Here is an 11,854-nt window from a genome sequence, read left to right on the forward strand (position 1 = left end):
GCACAAGTGCTTTTGTCCCCATGGAGTTGGGGTACACCACCCTCCTGGCATGTGTATGTGTTCACCAACTTAGAAGTTCTCTGAACCCCACAGTTTAGGGATTTTTATGATGTCTTCAGTTATTAACTCTGTCTCCAGCACCTCTCCCGTCCCATGGATGGGGGTGGGGTGGAAAGATCTACACTTCTAATCAGAGCTTGGTGTTTCTCGGGGACAAGCCCCCACCCCGAAGTTCTCCAGGAGCCCTCCAAGAATCACCTCATCAGAACAGAAGACACCCCTACCATCCAGGAAATTCTGAGGGACTTAGGAACTCTGTGTCAGGAACTGGGGTCAAAGACCAAATATTAGAACAAAAGATGCTCCTAGAGCCCCTATCTCTCCAGAAATTACAATCATTTTTGAAGGAGCTTTGTGTCAGGAACCAGGGGCAGAGACCAAATTTATATTTCTTATTCACAGAGACTATTAAATCTTTCTAGGTAATGGTCAAGTAATTTAAATATTAAACAATGGTAAACTCTTGTTGAAAATTATACACCTCAAGTGAAAAATTTTAACTTCTCAAAGGATGGTTCAGACTGGGATTTTTCAAAAATTTATTGTAGATACATTTTCTTAATGGTGGTGGTAGGGAGCCAAGCAGGAGAAAAAATCCTTTTTACTTTATCTTAGAGGTTTGTGTATTTTGTCTCTATCGTAACCTCTTTGGGAATTGGGGAAAACCAACTGAAGAAAAAGAATAGACATAGGGACACCTGGGTGGCTCAGTGGGTCAAGCGTCTGCCTTCAGCTGGGTCATGATTGTGGGGTCCTGGGATCGCAACCCCCATAGGGGAATCCCTGCTCAGCGGAGAGTCTGCTTCCCCTTGCCCCTCCCCTCTCCCTGCTCATGCTCGCACTCTTTCTATCTCCCAAACAAATAAATAGGATTAAAAAAAAGGAATAGACATAAAGGTTGTTAGATTTTATATTATATTCTTAGTAAACATGAAGTGAGATAAACATTGTGAAGTATTCAAAACTGATATAGTCTAACTTTGCAGCAAAACAGGTTACACTGGTATGATCGTGTCAAGTGCGTAACACAGATGCTGCCATTCTTGGCAAGGCCATGTTTAACTTTCAGAGGATCATCCAGTAGATGCTGGAGTAAGATAATGAGAATTTTTTTCATCTCACACAAGCCACAGCAAAAATTAATAACATTATGGTATATATTTATGCAGAATACGAATGACATGAATACAACACAATATATAGAGAGTAACATACAAAAATAATTTAAATGATAGCAACTGTGATTCACAAAATCCCTTTGAACAAAGTAAGACATGCTATTACCCAAATATTTTTCAGTTGATGTACTGGATGTAAATCATGTGAAATAGTTTAAAATTACTGTTAGATTCATGGATTTAAAAGTGCCAGTATTTCTATCTTGAATAGTTTTGAGGAATCTGTTGTCAAACTAAAGAAAGATTATACACATTTTTAGTAGCCTGCTTAAACAAATTTCAATCTTGTCAAAAATTAATTGGGAGTTCAGGGATATGACAACGCCATACATCTGAAGCAAATGTAACACATTGCAAAAACATACCCTCAAAAAACAGTCTAGGGCATTAGGGTCCTTGTTCTATTTGCTCTTTAAACTTGGTAATGAATGAAGCAACAGAAGAATGTCTTTTACACACTGAATTTTTTTTTATATCATCCACTAATTTTACAATTACTTTTTTGGTTTCAACAACACATTGAAATGTACCAAAAACACATTTACTAAAGACAGATTTGAAACTATTGTCAATACATTATGGGAAAATTGAGATGACACCACCAGGCCATTAAAAACTCAATTACAGCTAATATGCAATCCTTTTGTAGAATTTATTGATGTCATTAATAAAGATGTAGATTCTATAACTTGAGCTATAGGCATAAATTGAAAATCTCCACTTTAAATTTGTGTTCTTAGAATGAACTTGACATAATATTTTAAGTAAAAATAATAGTATAGTCAAAATGATATATGACTAGGCTCAATGTAAATAATGCCCTTGAAAACATCAAAGGAATTAATAAATTCTACAAAGATTCCAAGCTGAACACAAACACCACGGGGTTCTCAATCCCATAACCATGAGATCACGACCTGAGCTGAAACTAAGAGTCGGCGCTCAACCAATTGTGCCACCCGGGCGCCCCAATAAATTACTAGTTTTATTTATTTATTTTTTAAAGGTTTTATTTATTTATTTGAGAGAGAGAGAGATCACGAGCTGGGAGGAGAGGGAGAAGCAGGCTCCTAGAGAGCAAGGATCCTGATGTGGGGCTCGATCCCAGGACCCTGGGATCATGACCCGAGCTGAAGGCAGACGCTTAACGACTGAGCCATCCAGGTACCCCTGAATTACTAGTTTTAAAACTGATTATTACCTCATAGTTATTTTGAGTTCTTGATTGTTAAAATTAATTTTTTTTCATTTATTTATTTATTTTAGAGAGAGAGAGAGAGAGCACCAGCAGTGAGTGGTGGGGAGGAGCAGAGGGGGAGGAAGAAGGAAGGGGAAAGAATCTCAAGCGGACTCCGTGCTCTATGTGGAACTCAATCCCATGACCCTGAGATCATGACCTTAGCCGAAACCAAGAGTGGAACACTCAACCAACTGCGCCACCCAGGCACCCCATATGATTAATTTTAAAAATACTGATAATTTCATGATGACTCTGAGTTCCCAGTTATTTCAATTACAATTTTAAATTTCCTTTAATTTCATGTTGAAATTTGATATATAAATTTATTCAGAAGATTTTATATTGACTTTACAGATGACTCTTCTGTAATTGCTATTACTGAGAAGTAAATAATATACCAACTTAATTTTTACTCATAGTTTCCAATAGCAGCTCTTACACCTGAGAGTAAGAGGTGAAGGAAACAGTGGTGAGTTGGGCTTTAATCTGAAGGCGGTAGGGGCCCCCTGAAGGACATTAGGCAAGGAGTGATGTGATCAGATTGGAGATAAGAAAGATCCGTTTAGCGGTAGTGAGGTGGTTCAGGTGGGAAAAGATGTGGGAGTAAATTAGGGCAGTAGCAGAAGAAGAGAATGGATTTGAGAAAGGTATATTTATTATCTGAGCAGAGACAAAGGACTGAAGGTTATAAAAATGTATTAATAAGAATTATTCACAATTAAAATATATCACAAAATGTGCACTGATAAATATGAATGTGCCGGTAGTATATTTCTTTTCCTAAGTATATTCCCCGTCGCCACCAGTCTCTATGGGCTGCCCAGCCACCTCTCTAACTTTTCTCTATCTTCTTTCTGCTCCAGCTATAGAAACAGGGAGATAGAGCAGACTCCTTCCACTGTGGCCTTTGAGCTGTCATTTCAGCTTAGAAGGCTTCCATCTTTGCAACTGTAAAAGGAAAATAATTGAATGTTTGTAAGGAGCATTATTGATAACTGCCAGAGAGTGTAAACAATCCAAATGTCCATCGATTGACAAAGGGCTAATTAAAATGTGGTACATCCCAACAATGGAATATTATTCAGCTGTAAAAAAAAGGATGAAGTAGTGATACATGCTACAACAGAGATGAACCTTGTACACATTAAGCTAAGTGAAAAAAGAAAGTCACAAAAAAACTACACAGCATATTGTTTGATTCCATGTATAGTAATATCCAGAAAAGGGAAATCAATAGAGACAGAAGTAGACTAGTGGCTGCCTAGGGCTGGGTTGTAGGTTCGGGGAAATGAGTAGTGGCTGCTAATGGGTATGGGGTTTCTCTCTGGGGTGAAGAAAATATTCTAGAATTATCTACATTATGATGATGGTTGCCTAACTCTGAATATATTAAAAGCCATTGAGTTGTACACTTTAAATGGGTCAATTGTATAGTATGTGAATTGTACATCAGTAGAAATTATTCCTGTTCTAATCAAACAAAATACGGATGGGAGAATACTTCAGAGACCAAAATACTTTGGTGCTAAATACGTTGAAATCACTAAGGCAAGCATGCGGACACCCTCTTTGAGGGCTTAAAGAAAAGGTCTAATATTTTGAAGCTGGCCATAACTGAGTAAATGATGGTGTGGTGATACACCATATGACTCCAAGGAACTTTTACAACTGTAAAAGAATTTCAAGTTTAGTTCTTTTTGTCAAGACTTGACTTGCAGATTCAGTTTTATACACAAGAGGGCACTGTCCACCAAATGACAAACGTTCAAAGCTGCGGGAAAGTAAGCAAATACAATCTCAGGGAAGTATCATAAAAACCAACTGATATTTACAAGTCCCATTAATATATACACGGATTTGCTTATGAGTGCACAATATCTAGAAGAGAAAATAACATGGACATGGATGGGAGGGTATTTTGGGGGGTTTGTTCTAATTTTTATTACTTAGAGGTGACATACAATGCTGTATTAGTTTCAGGTACACAACAGTGATTTGACAAGTCCATGCAATTCACCACATTAAGTGTAGTTACCATCTGTCACCATACGACGTTATTACAATATTATTGACTATATCCCTATGCTGTACTTTTCATCTCCTGACATTATTCTGTTTTTTGTTGTTCATTTTTTTTTTTTAGATTCCACATATAAACGTGAAATCATATGATATTTGTCTTTCTCTGACTTATTTCACTTATTTCAAAATACCCTCTAGGTCCATCCATGTTGTCACAGATGGCAAGATCTCATTCTTTTTTTTAATAGCTGAGTAATATTCCATTGTATATATACCACATCTTCTTTGTCTATTCATCTATTGATGGACACTCAGGCTGCTTCCATATCTTGGCTACTATAAATAATGCTGCAATGACCTCAGGGGTGCATATATCTTTTCAAGTTAGTGTTTTTTGCTCTCTCTGGGTAAGTATCTGGTAGTGGAATTACTGGATCATATGGTATTTCTATTTTTAATTTTATGAGGATCCTCCATGCTGTTTTCCACAGGGTCTGCACCAGTTTGCATTCCCACCTATAGTGCACAAGGATTTCCTTTTCTCCTCATGAGAGGGATACTTCTTGTTGAATAATATTTTATGTTTTTTATGTTCTGAACTACGTGATTGTGTTGTTTATGCAAAATGTTATGTAGAAAAAATACTTTATAAGGAAGATTATTTGGGGCTTATTTAGACTAATATATGAATTTGATAAAAAGATGTGGAGAATATATGCAAAATATAGAGATTATTTTAAAATGATTTAATAAATTATTGCCAATTTATACTAATAGCTTTTTAAAAAACATCCTTCTAATGAATTCAAGAATCTTCCCATGTGTTATTTATTATTACCATTCTGTTTTCTTCTTTCCCCTTCCTTCTTTCCTTTCTTCCCTTTTTTCTCTTTCTTTCCTTCCATATATAGGAAAGATCATTTAATTGCTTAATTATTTTTCAATTTTCTCCTACCAAACTCTTCAATAGAAAGTTTGAAAAACTATTACAGTAAGTACTCACCATTTTGACAATAATGATTTTTTGTTTCATTTGTTTAAATCTGTTTCTCTACATATACGTGTAATGTGAGCATTTTTTCCAGATTTTTTTTCAAGTTTTTTTCTTCAGATGCTCTAACCTTAAGTATTTCAGCATGCAGCTATTTGATGAAAGATATTCAACTACATTGCCATAATACTATTATCACATGTGAGAAAATTAAGGGAAGTTTTTAATCTAATTTACTATCCAGTCCATTTAAAATTTTCTATTGTGCCTAAAATGTCTTATACAGCTTCCCCTCACCCCACCACATCAAGGTTTATACATAGTACTGTGACTATGTCTTATACAGCTTCCCCTCACCCCACCACATCAAGGTTTATACATAGTACTGTGACCGTTATGTCTCTTCAGTCTCTTGTTTTAAAGCATTTCCTCATTTTTTTTTAATGACTTATTTTTTGTAGAGACCAGGAAAGTTGTGTTATGTGGAATGTTCTACATTTTTCTGATTGTTTCCTAGTGGTATCATTTAAGTTGTTCCTCTGTGCAAAAAACAAAAACAAAAGCATCATCATGAATTATTACCAAACACACTTTTACAGACACTGTCCAGATCAATAAATGGAACACTGTCAGCAATGTAACTCTTTACCCCTCTCTCTTCATCCAACATCATCACTATTCTTTTTATGGAAACCGATTCCTTACTTTCTTTAAACCATCCAAGCATGCATGAAATGCCATGATATAGTTTTTCCTGTTTTTGAACTTTCTGAGTAAAATCATATATTAAGTATTCTTTGTGTCTAGCTTCTTTTAGTCAATGTTATCTTTGTGAGATCATTTGTGTGCATGTGAATAGCTATAATTCATTCATTTACATAGCTTCATTGTAAGAATATATCATAATTTATATGTCTTTTCCACTGCTCATGGACATTCAGATTATTTCTCATATTTGGTTTTTATAAATAAATCTACCATGAACATTCTTGTGTCTGTCTCTTGGTATACATGAGCATGCATTTCGTTGGACCTATGCTCAGGAATATAATGACTGGACCATGGGGTATGCATATGTCCAACTTTCATGAAAATGACCGTCTTTAGGGCGCCTGGGTGGCTCAGTCAGTGAAGCATCTGCCTTGGCTCAGGTCATGATCCCAGAGTCCTGGATTGATCCCCGCATCGGGCTCCTTGCTCAGCGGGAAGTCTGTTTCTCCCTCTCCCACTGCCCCTGCTTGTGTTCCCTCTCTCACTATGTCTCTCTCTGTCAAATAAATAAATAAATGTTTTTTTTTAAAAAATGACAGTCTTCAAAGTAATTATACCAGTTTGAACTCCCACTAACATCGTATGAGAATAACTGTTCGCTGCACATCCTTGTCAACACTTGGTATTGGCAGTTCTAATTTTAATCACTCTGATGGAGGTACAATAACATGACATCCTAGTTTCAATTGCATTTCCTCATTATTAGGAAGGTTGAACCATTCATGTTTGAGTCTTTTATGTGTTTTTGTGAAAATTCTGTTTATTTCTCTTATCTTCTCCTTCCCCTTTTTGGATTACTGTATTTCTTTTACTGATCTATAACCTAAATATATTTGGGATATGAATCCTTTGTTAAATATGTGGGTTGCAAATATAATCCACAGTGTGTTTTGCCTTTGATTTCTCTTCATGGTGTCTAGTGGTGAACAGATATTCTTAATTCTGATATAATCCAATCTATCAATCTTTTCTTTTTTGGTTATTCTTGTCTTCTTTAAGAAATCTCTTCAGATCATGATAAAATCATCCTGTATTAATTTTGTTATTGTTTTGCCTCTCACAATGTCTATGGTTTACTAGAAATTGATATTTATGATGTGAGTTACAAGTCAATGTTCTTTTATTTATATGGATATCCAATTTGTCCACCACAAGTTATTGGAAATAACGTTATTTTTCCACTGCTCTGCAGAGTACCTTGTCATAAATCAAGTATCCATTCTTTTGTGTCCTTCTGTTTGTGTGCTCTCTCGAGTTTTATGGTTATATTTTTCTTTCTGTACCAATATTACACTGTATTAATTGCTATGTCTTTATAATGACTCTCAAGTTTTCTGTTGTATGTCTTTCACATTGTTTTTTTCAAGAGTGTTTGGCTATTCTTAGTCTTTTGCACTTCTATAAATATTTAAGAATCGGTTTCTCAGGTTCATTAAAAAACAAACAAACAAACAAACAAAAAATCTCCTGGGATTTTGAATGAGAATGCTTTGAATTTAAAGATTAAATTTGGGGGAAAACAATGAACATTTATTTAACTAACAGTTTTACAGATCATATTTTTTTTTATTTTGTTCAATTAGCCAACAAATAGTACATCATGTTTTTGATGTAGTGTTCAGTGATTCATCAGTTGCGTATAACACCACCCTCCTGGGCAGGCTGCTCTTGGCTCCGTGTCCTCACCAGGTGTGGGGCTCTCGGATGGCAAGTGGGTGACAGCAGCGGCAGCTAGCCCCCAGCTGGTGGGCAAGACAACATGGGAGATGTGGGGAGGCTCCAGACCCGGCTGGTAAGCCCTGGGGGTGGCGGGGGACCAGAGGACCAGAGGGAGCGAGGACCCACCGCTCTGTCCTTGTGGTGCTCCCCCCTGAGCTCCCACCAGCCCCGTGCGCATTTTAGATTAATGCTTTGGGGTTAATTCCTTGAAATGCAATTGCTGGGCAAAAGGTTAAGTACAGTTTTAAGACTTTAAGATTGTATTGGTAAAGTGCTGTTTAAAAACGTTGTACCAACTTACGATCCTAGTGGTAGTATGTAGTAGTGTTCTACTCTCCACACCCCTATCAACATTGGATATTATCATTGAGTATTTGAAAATATTGGAAGGAATATTATGCATTCTTTAAAGATGACGATTCAGATCCTTCACATCTGCAAAAATACTTATGACAGTAGTCAATGCAAAAAAAACCCAGAATCCAATTGCACATTCAGGCAAAGATAGTGAAGTAACATAGTTTGTGGGTACTTTTTCTGTTTCTCCCCCAGATTTTCTTTAATTACACAGTCTTACAATATGAGGGTAGGAAAAAAAAAAAATCCAGAATGCAAGAGGCTTGGCTCCTGTGTCACTTTTCAACAGACTTCAGTCACTAATAATTTTAAACAAAAATGAATTCAAGGTAGAGAATTAAGAGTTTGCAATCGCCAGCAGGTGTGAAGGGTCTTGAGGGATGATTCTTAGAACAATGCCACAGAACCACCAGACATGGGAACCATCAGGCCTCTGGGCTCAGGAAACCATGGCACCAACTTTTGAATCCAGGATCACACAGCCAGAGTGCCATGAAGGTGCGGAATAGCCCACCTTGGCTGTGAGCCAAAGATTGGGAACTCATTGCTTATTGGCTAAATGCAAGCTGCTAGATTTAACGATATTGAGGCCCCACCAAGTTCTGGCTGCCTCCCCACTGACTGAGTTTCTGAGTTTAAGTGAATGTGACTAGCAGGGAGGTCAGAGCAAAAGCCTAACTGCAAGGAAGTCAGGAAATGTATTTTTTGTCCTTACAGATCCTGAAGTACAGAATGGCACTCGAAAAAGAGGTTGGATCAGCTGTTAAGCAAGCCAGTCTTCTACAGACCCTTTATTTCCTTGATGGCTTGATGACATGGTAATGATTATGAATACTGTTAAAGATTTTCTCTGCCCTGCCTGATCATGCCCTCTCCCCTTCTCTGCCTTGACATGTGCCATGGGAGGCTGACCCCTATATTCATCTCCTTGATTATTCCTGGCTGCTAGTCAATTTTACCCAATGGCAAGTCATGGAAGAAGTAAACTGACTTCCTCCCTTCTGGTCTGCTTTTGGTAGTGGTTGTGTTCTCCTACCTAAGATGAAAGCATCTACTGGTGCACAGATCTTGCTGGACATCAGTCAGAGTACCCTCCACTTGCCTTCTTAGTTCTAGAAATATTAATGGCTTCTGACTGTCGCTAAGCATTTTTAACCACCCCTTGTTGGTTCCCTTAACCTCACCCACAGATGTGGAGTAGTTCTTTCACTTGACTCTCTTCAATTACTTCTTTGAATGCGCCATCTTTTCCTGCCAGCAATGTGACTGATAGGATGATGGAGAAGACACAGTTTTTATTCCAAGGTACTTTCGGCCAGGTAGATGAGATAAATATAGCCATCTGTTATGCGATGAATTCTCTCCCCCCCTGCCCCCAAATTAATGTTGAAGTCCTAACCTGGAGTACTTGGACTATAACTGCTTCCGGGGCTAGGGCCTTTAAAGAGGTAATTAAGGTTGATTGAGGTCATAAGGGTCATCCTACCTTCAATTAAGCATAAGCTCTAATCCAGTGTCACGTGTCATAAGAAGAGAAAGATACAAGGGCTTGCATGAACAGAGGAAAGATAGAAGACATAGAAGATGGCCATCTAAAAGCCAATGATAGAGGCCTCAGAAGAAAGCAAACCTGCCAACACCTTGATAATTGGACTTCCAGCCTCCAGACTTGTGAGAAAATAAGTTTCTGGTTTTAAGCCTCCCAGTCTGTGATGGCACTTTGTAATGGGCGCCCTAGCAAACTAATAACCCATCATAAAAGCCAAATAAGAAAAATCTGTTAAGAGTTACAAATTGTGTTACTCTCAGAGGAAGGAGCCATTACCTTTGGGTAGGTGAGCTGAAGGAAATACTCACTGAGTTGTCTCAATTGGAACTCGAAAGTTGGAGAGAATAGTAGTACCTACCTATAGTATTATGGGGATAAGAATAAATATAAAACACAATGTTTCAGTAACTGTTAAATAGCTTTGGATTTTATGAGAACACACAGCTATACGCCTAGACCTGGGTTTAGAATGATTTCCTTACTTCCTGTGGCCTACTCTTTCAATGCTTAGGCTTGTTCTGATGTCTTAAAGTCCTTAATTCCCAATGCACTTGAGTTCCACTTGGTTCTCAAGACCTTCCATCCTTGGCCTCATCTCTCTTTTTTTTTTTTTTTAAAGATTATTTATTTATTTGACAGAGAGACACAGCGAGACAAGGAACACAAGCAGGGGGAGTGGGAGAGGGAGAAGCAGGCTTCCCGCTGAGCAGGGAGCCAGATGCGGGGCTCTATCCCAGGACCCTGGGATCATGACCTGAGCCGAAGGCAGATGCTTAACGACTGAGCCACCCAGGCGCCCCACTGGCTTCATCTCTTAACATCCAACTCTGCCTTTGTGGTAGCTAGCCTCTAAGACGCTTCCAGCGATCCTTACTTCCTGGTATTCATGTCTTTGTAAGTTTTCTTCCACAATCAATCAGGGGTGGACTATATGACCCATTAGAGTACAACAGAGATGACAGTGTGTGGCTTCCAAGCCCAAGTCATAGAAGACACTGAAGCCTATGCTTAGTGCTGGGGATTACTAGCTTTGGGGGAAGCCAGCCACCATACCACGAGGATACTCAAGCAGCTCTGTGAAGAAGCCCACATGAAGAGGGACACAGGCTTCCTACCAATTTGCCAGTACGTGCGTGAGCTGCCTTGGAAGCAGATCCTTCAGCCCCAAGATGACTATAGATTCAGCTGATTTGACTGTCATTTTATTTTTTTAATTTATTTTTTATTTTTTTATTATGTTCAGTTAGCCACTGTATAGTACACCATTAGTTTTTGATGTAGTGTTCAATAATTCATTAGTTGCATATAACACCCAGTGCTCATCACAACACGTGCCCTCCTTAATACCCATCACCCTGTTATCCCATCCCCCCACCTCCCTCCTCTCTAAAACCCTCAGTTTGTTTTCTGGAGTCCAGAGTCTCTCATGGTTTGTCTCCCTCTCTGATTTCTCTCCCTTCAGATTTCACTCCCTTCCCCTATGTTCCTCCATGCTATTCCTTGTGTTCCACATATGAGTGAAACCATATGATAATTGTCTTTCACTGCTTGACTTATTTCACTTAACACAATCCTCTCCAGTTCCATCCTTGTTGATGCAAATGGTGGGTATTCATCCTGACGGCTGAGTAATATTCCACTGGATATATGGACCACATCTTCTTTATCCATTCATCTGTTGAAGGGCATCTCGTTTCCTTCCACAGTTTAGCTATTTTGGACACTGCTGCTATGAACACCTGGGTGCATGTACCCCTTCTTTCCACCACATCTGTATCTTTGGGATAAATACTCAGTAGTGCAATTGCTGGGTCATAGGGTAGCTCTATTTTTAACATCTTGAGGAACCTCCATACTGTTTTCCAGAGTGGCTGCACCAGCTTGCATTCCCACCAACAGTGTAAGAGGGTTCCCCTTTCTCCATATTCTCGCCAACAATTGTTGTTTCCTGTTTTGTTAGTTTTTGC

The sequence above is a fragment of the Neomonachus schauinslandi genome, chromosome 2, assembly GCF_002201575.2.
Source record: "Neomonachus schauinslandi chromosome 2, ASM220157v2, whole genome shotgun sequence".
Taxonomy (NCBI): domain Eukaryota; kingdom Metazoa; phylum Chordata; class Mammalia; order Carnivora; family Phocidae; genus Neomonachus; species Neomonachus schauinslandi.